The 12,910-nt window shown below is 44.2% G+C and overlaps 1 long non-coding RNA gene across 3 annotated transcripts in view; it reads left to right on the plus strand.

Annotated features, from left to right (window-relative positions):
• Positions 1–12,910, plus strand: part of LOC102162847 (uncharacterized) — a 163,207-nt gene that overhangs the window by 97,609 nt on the left and 52,688 nt on the right. The window contains exons 2-3 of one of the 3 annotated variants that reach the window (XR_014823374.1): positions 7,741–7,932; positions 10,620–10,743. This is a non-coding gene — a long non-coding RNA (uncharacterized LOC102162847). The remainder of the gene's footprint in view (positions 1–7,740; positions 7,933–10,619; positions 10,744–12,910) is intronic. The other 2 variants (XR_014823371.1, XR_014823375.1) reach the window with 2 other exon arrangements.

The following is a 12,910-nucleotide window of genomic DNA, read 5'->3' on the forward strand; positions in this document are numbered from 1 at the left end:
TCTTCTGAAGAAATGCTCAACATTCAGTTGTCTCAAGCGCTCAGTGCCACGGGTTTGCAGGAAAGTGCCCAAATCCGGAGAGACATGGCATTTTGACTTATGGAACAAACTACCCTAAGAAGGCAGATTTCAGCAGGAGCTATAGCTGTGAATTCTGACATCCGCTCGCTGGTGATTAATGACATCAGGGAAAACAAGCCAGCAGGCACTGATGTTAAGAGAGAAAGCTATTTTAAACATCCCCCATTCTAATTAAATATTTCTTCTTATAACACTTGGAACCTAAAAATAGGTTGGATCTGTCCATTGGGGGCCACTTCAAGTTGACGGGAGAAGTTTAATTAGATTGCCTCAAGCAGGAATGTTATTCTCCAAGGTTTTTGATGCCGGCATGTAACTCCAGGACTGAAGCGTGTCTGCGGTGGGTGCCTGCTAGAGTCGAAGAAAGTATTTTCTACAAGATCCTGACACCAGAGGAGGCTGGAAGAAAGGCACATTTACACTTGGTGTGTTAGGCCTTTAGAAATCCAGCAGTGGTGATCGTAAATATATTTAACCCTTTAACATAGAAAGTGTTTCATAAGCTTAGACTCCAATCCAACACAGAAGCAACAGTAGTGTCCCTGGCATGGACACTTGAATAGAGACATAGCACTCCTCCCCCAGGGCATCATTTTCGCTGAATTCATGTCCATTTAGTCAACCAGCTGGTAGGTAACTGGTTAAACTCCTAGGCATGTGGCAACTGAGACAGTTGATAATGGTAAGCAATGGCGATGGTGAACTCCCACGTCCTTGGTACGGCTTTCTGTCTTCACTCAATTATCCAGCATTCAACCAGTCCCTACCGAGCCCCTCTGAGGCACTCACAGGTAGTGACCAAGTCAGACAGGTTCCCCATCTGAATGGGGATGGAAGTTGAGAAAACGCTCCATTACTGTGTAAATCCTCATTTCTAGAAGTGGGACTGTGGACTTGGGAACTTTGGACACAGATAGCCATACTGCCTCACCAACAGTCCACCAAACACTTCCTTCCCATCATTCTTTTTTATCTTTTTTTGTTTGTTTGTTTTGGCTGTACCCATGTGGAAGTGGAAGTTCCCAAGGCAGAGATTGAATCTATGCCATAGCAGTGACTGAGGCCACTCAGTGGCAATGTCAGATCCTTAACCCGCTGCACCACAAGGGAACTCCTTTATCTTTCCCAATTTGTCAGGGAGAAGGTAACTCAGGGTTGGTTGATGGGGCTTTTTAAATTACTGATAAGATTGAACATTTTTTCAAATATCTGTAACTAGTTGAACGTATCTTGTGAATCACCTGTTTATGCCTTTTAGTCATTTTTCCAACAACCTCCTTATATATACAACTCAGCATAGCCTCTACACATTTTTCAATGGTGATTTTTATCCCCTCAATGATTAGATCATTTTACATATTAAAGAAATCAAACCTGCCTAACAAAACTAATCATCAAGGAAATGCAAGTCAAAACCACACTGAGATATCACCTTACACCTGTTAGAATGGCTGTTTTCCAAAGGTCAAGATAACAAATGCTGGCAAGGATGTGGAGAAGAGGAAACCCTTGTGAGCCATGAGTGGGAATGTAAACTGGTATAGCCACTATGGAAAACAGTATGGAGGTTCCTCAAAAGAGATCAAAAATAGAACTGCTGTATGATCCAGCAATCCCTCTTCTGGATATACATCCCAAGGAAACAAAATCACCATCTTGAAGAGACAGCTGTGCTCCCATGTTCATTGCAGCATTATTCACAATAGCTAAGGTGTGGAAACAAAGTGTCCATCAATAGATGAATGGATCAGGAAAATTATATCTATATATCTATATATCATGGTATGATATATATGACAATGTATAACATATATATAGATCATCCTATATAGATCATCAATATCATATATATCATATATACATGAGTATGTGTGTGTGTATATATATATATATACTATTATTCAGCCCTGAAAGATAAATCAGGGCTTTAGTGACATTGTCATTAGTGACAACATGGATGAAACTAGAGGGCATAGTACTAGGTGATATAAACCAGACAGAGAAAAACAAATTCTGAATGGTATCACTTATATGTGATATATTAAAAAAAAAATGTCAAACTCATAGAAACAGAGAGTGAAAAAGTGGTTGCCAGGCAGGGGCTGGGCGTGAGGGCAGTAAGGAGAGGTTGGTAAAAGGGTGTAAGTTTCAGTTATAAGATGAGTAAGTCCGAGGATCTAATGGTGACTATAGTTGGTAACATTGGATTGTAATTGAAATATTATAATTGAACTATGCTAAGAAGGCAGAATTTCTCATCCCCCCCAAAAAAAAATGGGTAAATAAAACAATTTTAATGAATTGACCTTTTGTTACCAAATAACTCTATAAGGTTGTGGTTTCTCAAGATATTCCTGAAGAGATTTGGGGGACTTATGTTTCTGCTTTTAGTAACATGTTTAGAGATGTTCGTATCCCAGATTTTATATTTTAAATGTTCATTCATATTTTCTCCTTGTAAAATTTTAACTCATCCAGGATTTTGATATGAGGTGAGAGGTAGAATCTAGTTATATTTTCCCAAAGGCAACCAATTGTCTGACTTTTCTTTAAACTTTCCAAATGTTTCTGCTGGTGTCCAGAGACACAGCCCAAAAGGGGCCTCATTCAGCAGTCCAGAGCATCAAATGACCGCCAGTGAAATGACCACAAGGCAATAAACAGGTTCCATCAAAAATTATGGAGGAGGGAGCCAAATATTTTCCCTCTGAGAGTGTTATTAAGAAAAGTATTTCATCTCAAATCTATAGCAGAGGGAACAAATACTATCAGGAAAAAAAAAATCAGAGAAATGTTTATTCTGAGCCTGTATGCAGAGTGAAAACTAAAAGAGATAGAAAGATACAAATGCCAGGTGGGATTGAAAGGTTGATTCTCCTTTTGAAAGATCAAGAATAACTTTCCTCTTAAAAGCACACAAGTATTAATTTGTTCAGATGGTGACTGCCCGTGCCAGGACATAATGTCCATGACCTTTCCAGGGGTTAGAATTCTGACAGCCTGGCCGTATTGCCAGTTCAGAGGATTGTTCACAGGGAGCAGTGGCTTCTTGCTTGACTTGGAAGAATCTCTGGGCCTAGAAAATACAGATCATGGGTGGTTGATTATTGTCCTGGCTAGAAGCAGAAGGGTAGATTTGATGCCCAGAGATTCCTGTTGACAGATGTGTACCTCATGATCATCCTTCCTTTTCATCCTTGTTTTTTCACTCCTTGTTTTCGGAAACACGATGGCCCCCTGTTTGAGACGTGTCCAATAAGCTCCAGGTGTCATCTCCTCTGCCTTTTACTCTCCAGATATTTAGTGAGCATCTTTTACATGCCAAGAACTGTTATATAGTTGGGATAGTGTGATGGACAAGACAGACAGGGCCCTGGCCTCGTGGAACTTACATTCTAAAACAAGGGTTGGCAAACCATAGGCTGTGGGCCAAGCCTGTCCCACTGCATATTTCTGTAAGGTCCAGGAGCTAAGAATGGTTTTCACAATTTTTGAAGATTTTTTTTTTAATGAAAAGAGTATTTAGGGACAGGTGAAAATTATATGAAATTCAAATTTCCACAGGCTACACATTGTCCAATGGTGCCCTTTGATACTAAAAGGGCAGAGTTGAATCATGGTGACAGAGCTTAAAGTATGGCCACAGAGCTTAAAATATTCTCTGGCCCTTTCCTGAAAAGGTTTGCTGTTCTAGAAGACAGACTAAACAAGAAAATAAGATGATTACAGACTAAGCAAGACACTGGAGAACATCCTTGGGCTGATGGTGCAGGTCAGGGAAAGCATCACTAAAGAAACATGCTTTGTATTGAGACCCTCGAGGAGAACAAAAACGTAGCCTGTGAAGGGCCATGAGGAAAACAATTCCATGCAGTAGAGGTAGCAAGTACAAAGACCCTGGGGTATGAAGACTCAGAAAACCAGCCTGTGTTGGAGCAGGTGAAAATGGGGGCAGGGGTGCCTAAGATGGGACTTAGGCAGGACCTGATCACTCAGACCACAGGAGTAAAGCTGGAACAGAGGGTAGCTGACCCTTCCAGGAGCCTAGGAGACAAACGAAGGTGGCTCAGACCAAAGTGGTAGTGTGGAAATGTAGATGCTAAAGATAGATTAAGAATCGATGTCCTATAAGAATCGGTATATATTTGGGAGATGGAGTCCACAAAACTCAGCGCTGGATTGAACGAGGGGAAAGGAAAGAGTGAAGGGTGGGAACTGGATGTCCAGCTAAAACTAGACAGATGTTGGCGCTATTGAGAAGATGAAGAGCCCCGAGAGTTTCAGTTTGCCTAGGATTTGGGAGTGGGGGTGATAGAGAACTTATCTTTAAGACACCCAAGGAGAAACGTCAAATAGGAGATTGGAGCTAAGAAAGTGGAACTGAGGGGAAAGGTTGGGGGTGGAGAGAGGAAAACTGACAAGCCCATTCTCTGAGACTGTGTATTTAAAAGTCTCACCCTGAAGATCCTACTGGTCAATCTGCTCTTTCTCTGCCCAGGGGCCACGGGGCTGCCATGGCTTCCAGCAATCAGATGCTATAAGTTTGCCCCACCCCTCCCGGCCAGAGGGATGCTACGTGCATATCCATCTGGTCATCTGGCAGACGTGTATGAGCATCTTTTTAGTCCCATTATCTCCTCAAGTCACACACGTCCATCAGCGCCTACTGTCCCTGGGCATGAAACAGGATCCCTAGAGAGAAGACGAGTTTTCTTTACAAGAGGTCACCACACCTCATTATACGGGGCTCATGAAAAATGCTTCCTGCTCCACATGGAGCAGCTCTGGACCTGGAAAACCCACCTGCTCAGCTTGGAAATGCCAGGGCAGTTAGGTAGACAGGAGGGCTCTACGGACTTCCTCAAGCCTTTGGACTTGTTTGGGTCACTGAAAAACTATTAGCAAGGTCACCTCTCAGGCAACGCAGGCATCAGCCCTGGCCCCATCTCCTTGGCAAGCCCCATCCTGAAAGTATGCAAGCATAAAATCCCCAATTTGCACCCCAGAGATCTCCTCTGCATTCTTTCAAGCTATAAGGATCTCCCAAAATCAATTGTTTTGTTGTTGTTGTTTATTTTATTGAAGTATAGTTGATTTACAATGCTGTATTAATTTCTGCTTACAGAAAAGTGATATATATATATTCTGTTTCATATTGTTTTCCATTATGGATTTTCATGGGGTATTGAATATATTTCCCTGTGCTATACAGTAGGACCTTGTTGTTTATGAATCCTCTATATAATAGTTTGCATCTGCCAACCCCAACCTTCCACTCCATCCCTCTCCCTACCCCCTCCCCCTTGGCAACCAGAAGTCTGTTCCCTATGTCTGTGTGTCTGTGAGCTTTTTTCTGTTTCATAGATAAATTCATTTGTGCCATATTTTGTATTCCACATATAATGATCAGAACCAGTTTTACAGAAGCATTTACCAGTTCCCAAGGTCAAGTGCAGACCTAAAGACACTAAATCCCCACCCCATGCTAGTGCTAAGTGAAGACATTTTAAGTAGAAGTAAAACCTTCAAGTGACTTGTCTTGACAAAATTCCATATTTTATGCATTGCCGTGGATACACCACTGGCTCAAACCTAGAAACTGGGGTTCCTATACTGCTTTTTCCACCAGCTGGCAATTTGGGCACAGACTTTCCCCCCTCTGAGGCTCCGATTCCTCATCTGTAATAGGAAGTTTACTCCCTGTTTCAGAGCTATTTGATGAGCCCAGGCAGATGCTGTGCTAGGCTCTGGGGATACAAATATTGGTAGGCAGTGTTACCTACTCCCTCAAGGAGACTATAGAGTGTAAGCTGAATGAGGCACAAGGTTCAAGGCCACAGTCATCCCTTTACATGCTATGTGTGGTGTGGTCAGCGCTGAGCACATTACATGACTGACCTCCTTTTCCTCAGCAACCCTGTGAAGGAGGATTTACTACCCCATTTTAATGATGGGGAAACTGAAGTTTAGAAAGACTAAGCAACATATCCAACAAGGACACATACATATCAAGAATGAGGCAAATCCAGGACTCAATGTCATTCCAACCTCACGGTCCCATTCTTCTCCACTGCAAATCTCAGGCTTTGTATTATCTTTGCATGGAGGAGGACACTAGGGCTCAGATGAAGGAACCAGCTTAACCAAGGTCTCCCAGGCAGAAAGTAGCAATGTGAGGGCTGGAAATCACTGATTGTCAGAGGCAACATAGAAACCAGTTGAGAGTATGAACTTTGGAATCAGTTGGAGTTGGGTGTGGACCTTCCTAGCTATGTGACATTAGGCAGTTGACCTGACATCCACCAATAGGTACAATCACAGTGGCACCTTCATCAGGCTAAGTGACACCCATAAGGGGTTGAACACACCACCTGACAAACAGCACCCTTGCAAGTATCTTTTGAGCACCGACTATTCCAAGTGCTTTTACTCTTCCTAAAAACTTCCTGGGGAGATCTTATTATACCACTTCTCAGATGAGCATATCATTGTCAGTTGCTTGCCCCATTTGCTTAGCTGTTTACTGGTGAAGGCAGGATTTGAACCTGTGCAGGCCAGCCCCAGATGCCCAACGCTTTTCTTTGCCAAGCTATTCTGTCATACCCCCTTTTCAGTGTTGTAACAAAACAGGCCTCAGGAAAGCACAGGAGGCATTATTTCCATCACATAGCAAGGAAAGAAAGTTTGTTTTTGTTTTATAAATAAGTTCTTTTCTATCATCTTATTAGATTTCACATATAAGTGATATCATATATTTGTCTTTCTCTGCCCAACTTTACTCAATATGATAATCTTTAAGTTCATCCATGTTGCTGCAAATGACATTATTTCATTCTTTTTTATGGCTGAATAATATACCGTATGATCCAGAAGTCCTACCCCTGGGCACCTATCTGGGGAAAAATCACAATTTGAAAAGATCATGCTCCCCAATGTTCACTGCAGCACTGTTTACAACAGCCAAGACATGGAAGCAAGCTTAATGTCTATCAACAGAGGAATGGATAATGAAAAAAAATTTTTTGACTTTATTGGCTTTACTGGACACTGGCTAGTGGACTCAAGTTTGGTTCGGTAACATGAATGCCTCCCTCCCCAGGGGTCTCTGCACCCCAGAAGGCCAGTGAGAAAACACCGGAATCTTCATACTACAATCTTCTGTCAGCTGCACCAGTTCAGGTGACATCAAGTTGGGTGACCAGCACAGCCAAAGTCTGGGGAGGGCCCCACTTTTGCAGACCCCACGAAAGCAAGTTTTACTGGATGGGAAGGGCTGTGCCCAGCTTGTCCTCCCCAGCCCAGCAGCAGCCAGGGTAGGAGGGGTCTGCCCTCTTCACCGAAACTGACAGCTGAGTGCTCTGAAACTACAGAATCAGCATCATTTAGAGCTTGTCCACCCATCTGTGTTGTCTTTCTTCTGGTGGCTTTTTCCTTCTTCAGAGCTGGATTATGTTATGGCTGGTCTTCCAGTTCATTCCATTTTTGTCTCTCACTCAGCAGTGTGATTTGGAGAATGAATGGAGTCAAGATCCATAGGAAAGTCTTGTCTTTTTTGGCTGAAACACACTTACATCCCCTTCCATACAGTGGAAGAAAGCAGCACCGATGTGAGATTTGTACTTTTCTAACTGCATTTTTCCCCACTGGCTTCCTTACCAGGAATGGAGGTCATGCGCTTGAGTACCTGCTCTCTCAACTGTGCATGATCACAGCCCAAAGAGCCACTTGTCCAGGATGCACAGATGGACAGGGATGCTGGAGATCACCTGAATCACATGGGACTTTGAACCAGATAAACCTCCAGGGCTGCTGCCAATGCTAAGAGGTGCTGCTTCCCCAGCATCACCTGAGGTGAGTAAGTTGGGATGAACATCCCTCCTGAGGATGAGGAATTTGTCAAGAATAATCCTTAAGTCCTATAACTATACATATAACTCACTGATTCTCTAAAATAACCATATATGGTAGATACTAGTAATATTCCTGTTATAGGGAGGAAGAAGCTAAGTCACAGAGAAGTTGAGTGACTGATCCAAGGTCACACAAGTCATTTATAGCAGAGCTGGGATCCAAGCCCAGGCAGACAGACTCCAGAATCTCTGTTCTTAAATTCCAACCAGTATCACCTCTGGAAAATGGTCCAAAGAGACGAAGTGACCTGCACACAAAATATGGAGTCATGACTTAGAATCAGCCTGTGATCTTACCAACAACTACACTGGGTTAGAGCTCAGAGTCAACCGGTCTGGTTCACACACTGGTCCATTGCCCTTCCCGGTCTCCTCACCCCTCCATGGTGCAAACTTCCCATTCCCACCACAGCCCATGTGGTCTCTTGTTTCCAGACCTTTGAGCCCTCCTCTCCTTCATACAGGCACACCATCCCCTGTTCCTGGATCACCCCTACTCACCCTTCAAAATTGAACTTAAAATCTCCCTGCACCTAGGCTTTCCAAATCTGACATTTGTGCCCCTCCTGCTCGCACACGTATCAGACCCAGCTCCCCCGTCTCTGCACATGCCACAGGAATGCTGGGTGGGAAGAGGGACATGCTTCCCCCTTCCAGACTGTCAGCTCCAAGAGAGAAGAGATGATCTTGGTCCTTGGTATGTCACAGGACCTAGATAAATTTTTAGTTACATGGATTTAAAGTGGGGGGGGCTTGCAGTAGCCCCAGTGTACCCCAAGCAGAGGATTCTTAAGTACTTCTTTTAGTTCTTCATGGGTACCATGCTCTCCATCACCACTGGGCCTTTCTACATGCTTTGTCCAGGTCTTAAACATACTCTAATGTCCCCCTTTTTAATCTAGTCTCCCACCCGCTAACCTAGGTCAGGTTGCCTTGTCAAGCTCTCATGGCCCCCTGAGAGCTTCTTTTCCTTTAAAGAAGTTGTTCTCAAAGTATGATCTTTGGACCCCCAGGAGGTCCCTTAGATTCTTTCAGGGAGTTTGTGAGATTAAAACTCTTTTTCTAAATGATTAATTATTAAGAAAATATCATACACTTGAAACTAATACAATGTTATGTGTCAATTTTATCTCACTTTTTAAAACATATAAAGCAAATCCTAGGAGGTGCTCAGTAAATATTCAGAAAATGAATGAGCTCAAGCCTTACTGATGGGTCTGAGGGGCAAGTGCACGCCGAAGACAAACCCCACCTTACCAAGGGCACCCCTAAATGCTGCCCATCGGGAAGGGGCTGTGGGAAACTCCTCCTGGGGGAGATGAGGGGGGAGGAGGAAAAGAGAGGCAACTCGTCCCCTGCAAACAGGCACCCCTGGCACAAAATCTTAGGCCCAACACGGTGCTATAAATGTGCAACTTCCCACTTGGCTCTGCATTTTTCCAATTTCTTGCAAATGCATCTGGAACCCATTAGAAAGGGGTCAGACTGGTTTGGAAAATGTTTGGGTAACTGTGGACATGGGAGGTGGAGCTGGAAACCTGTGGGGAAGAACATGACCCCCAGACAGAGTTCACAATTATGGCTAGAGTGCTGCTCCCCTGCCAGCTCAGGACAAGCCCCCATGTCCTCCCCGACTCCCACCTTACCCATCTGGAGGCCTCTAGCTGTACCTTCATCCCTCAGAGACCCCCTTTCAGACTTGCTTTGGTAAGGAGACATCCCTCTGAGCGCCCCTCCCCACCCCTCCCTTATCCTTCTCCTGTTGCTTCTCCTGACGCAAACCACAAACTCAGCCCAGGCCCTGCTCCATGAGCGGTAATGGCAATGACAGTAATCAGAACCCATAAATCATTTCCCATCTGTTGAGCCCCCACATTCCAGGTGAAGAACCTCATACACACTCTCCCATTTACCCTCCTATCCTGTTCCCACTTCACAGATAAAGAAACTGAGGGGTGGGAAACTGACCCAACTCTCTCAGGGTCAGGAAGCTGAAACTCACACCCAGCATTATCCAGCACCAAAACTTGTTTTATACCCTCCACAGCACACTGATAGCCCAGGAACGTAAAAGAACCATCTAGAAGGCAATTCCTTTTCTCCCAAATCAAGGGGGTGCAAAAGTAGCTAAGAGAAGGCACTTGAAAGTGAAGGAAAACTTTTGATCCACAGCACCTGGTAACCCTTAACAACCAGTTCCTGTTTTAAATTCAGCCTTCTCTCCCTCGGCTAGAGCTCCCCCATCAAATTTCCAACACTCTCTCCACATGTTAGCCTGGCGCGAGCAGCTCAAGCAGACTCAAAACCCCACTTCCTCAGCCCATCCCAGCCTCAGAAGATGGGAGCACTTAAGAATAAAGAGAAATTAACTTTCTAAAACAACTTCTTTCTCTTGGTTTACCCCCTGAGAAATCCAGGGCTAATGTTTAACTCAGGGCGTGCAGTGAAGACCAGATGAGGCTGGGGCTTGACAGAGCAGAGAGGAGACCAGCCAGGGCCACTTCCCTGCTTGTGGCTCGTGGACAAAGGACAGCACAGTCCTCAAGCTGGGGCAGTGCTAAAAGGGGACAGGAAGGAAACCTGAGAAAGGTCACATCTGCAGCCAACTTCACCCCAACTTCTGCTCAGTCTAGACCTGCACAGTCCTATACCCCAGCCACAAGCCACCTGTGCCTCCTGGAATGCAGCTAGTCTGAATCTGAGTCCTGGCTGAGAAACACCCAAGATCCTGAAGATTTAGCACAAGAAAAATGTGAGTTAGCTCAATAATGATGTTTGCATTGATTTCATGTTGAAATGATAAATATTTCTGATATACTGGGTTAAATATATTATTAGAATTAACCTCTTTTCCTGTTTCTGATGGGCTATCAGGCACTTGTAAATTATGCAGGAGATTGGCATTATATTTCTATTTAATGGCATCACCCTGGATGGAGGGCACAGGCAGCCCTGGTGTTTCTTCTTCCTCACCACTCAAGCCCCTCTGGGTCAGTCATCAGCAGCACCTTCTTCCTGTGGAAGTCTGCCCCCACCCCTGCCTTGCTCCAGTGCTCACCAGGGCTCCCCATTACAGATCACATCAAGCCTAAGCCACTGCCCCTAGCCTTCTAGGCCACCTTAGTTGATTCACTGGCCCTGTTGTGACCTCAGCCAGTGACCCCGGAAGGCTTCTCCATCCTCCTTTCATCCCCTCTGCCTTTCTGGCATAGTGCCGGGGCCCCACGTTGAGAACAACCCTCCTCCTGGTCTTTTACCTTCTGAAGTTTGCAGGTAATTGCTCCTTCCCTCCTCTTTAATGAGCTGCTGGCTCCTGGGGTGCAGGAAACATGGGCCTGGGCTTGCTCTCTGTCTAGAGCCAGTGGCTGCCTGACCTCACCCACATCACCCCAGTGCAAATGCCCAACAAGTGTGGGCTCACCAAGCCCAGCCTCCGCCCGCACCCCCTGGGCTGTATCCCTGTCTGGCACTGACACTGGGGCAAGTGACAACAACTGGATGCTCCCTGCTCCCACCACTCCTCCTCTCCAAGGAGCTCTTGTGCTGGAGAGCCTGTCCCTGACTGCCCTTCCTCCAAGAGTTTGGGCTCTGCCTCCTGCAAAGGCCCTCTCCCACCACCCCAGGCTTCCCTTCCATCAGCTTAACCACGTGCGCTCTTTTGCCTTTAAAACTCCAAAAGCCCTTCCTGGTGGTGCAGAGAGAAGGCCCCTTGTCTGCAGTCTTTTGATTCTCATCAAGCATGCTCACCTGTAGGGTTTAAGCCCTGCAGTGATTCCAGGTGGTCGCAATTATGCGCCTTTAACAGATGAAGAAACTGAGGCTCAGCATGATAGAGGAAACTGCTTAACACCAAAAATCACTCTGAACTTGCACACTCCTCTTTTTGGTTGTCAGAAGAGCACAGATGGACCAACGTTTGAATCTCAGCTGTATCATTTCAAAGTGTGTGACTGTGCAAGCTTTTCTTTCTTTTTCTTTTTTCTTTTTTTTTTTTTTTTTGGTTAATGGTTAATTCCAAACTCCTAAATTATGCCTACCCCACCCCCTGTCCCCTTTGGTAACCATAAATTTGTTTCCTAAGTCTGCAAGTTTGTTTCTGTTTTGTAAGTAATTTCATTTGTATCATATTTTAGATTCCACATATAAGTGATACAGTATTTGTATTTCATATATTTGTCTTTCTCTGATTCACTTAGTGTGATAATACCTAGGTCTATCCATGTTGCTGCAAATGATATCATTTCATTCTTTTTTATGACTGAGTAGTGTTCCTTTGTGAATATGTGTACCACATCTTCTTTTTCCATTCCTTTGTCAATGGACATTTAGGTTGTTTCCATGTCTTGGCTATTGTAAATAGTGCTACAGTGAACTTTGGTCTGTGTGAATCTTTTCAAATTAGAGTTTTCTTTGGATAGATCCAGGAATAGGATTGCTGGATCATATGGCATCTACCTTTAGTTTTTTAAGGAACCTCCATACTATTGTCCATGCTGGTTGTGTCAACTTACATTTCCACCAACAGCGTAGAAGGGTTCCTTTTTCTTTACATCCTCCCCAGGATTTATTATTTGTAGACTTTATGATTATGGCCTTTGTAACCAGTGTGATATGATACTTCATTGTAGCTTGGATTTGCATTTCTCTAATAGTTAGTGATGTTGAACATCTTTTCATGTGCCTACTGGCCATCTTTGGAGAAATGTCTGTTTAGGTCTTCTGCACATTTTTTCTTTGACTTTTGTTGTTGTTACTGAGTTGTATGAGCTATTTGTTTGTTTTGGAAATCAATCCCTTGTTGGAATTTTTCGCACATGTTTTCTCCCAGTCTGTAGACTGTCCTTTCATTTTATTTATGGCTTTGTTTGCTGTGCAAGAGCTTATAAGTTTAATTACGTCTGTGCAAGCTTCTTAATTCC

This window comes from Sus scrofa, chromosome 13, assembly GCF_054392235.1.
Source record: "Sus scrofa isolate SSC_HxYL_T2T_F1_AM1 chromosome 13, Sscrofa_HxYL_maternal_Yorkshire_Landrace_v2.0, whole genome shotgun sequence".
NCBI classification, from domain to species: Eukaryota; Metazoa; Chordata; class Mammalia; order Artiodactyla; family Suidae; genus Sus; species Sus scrofa.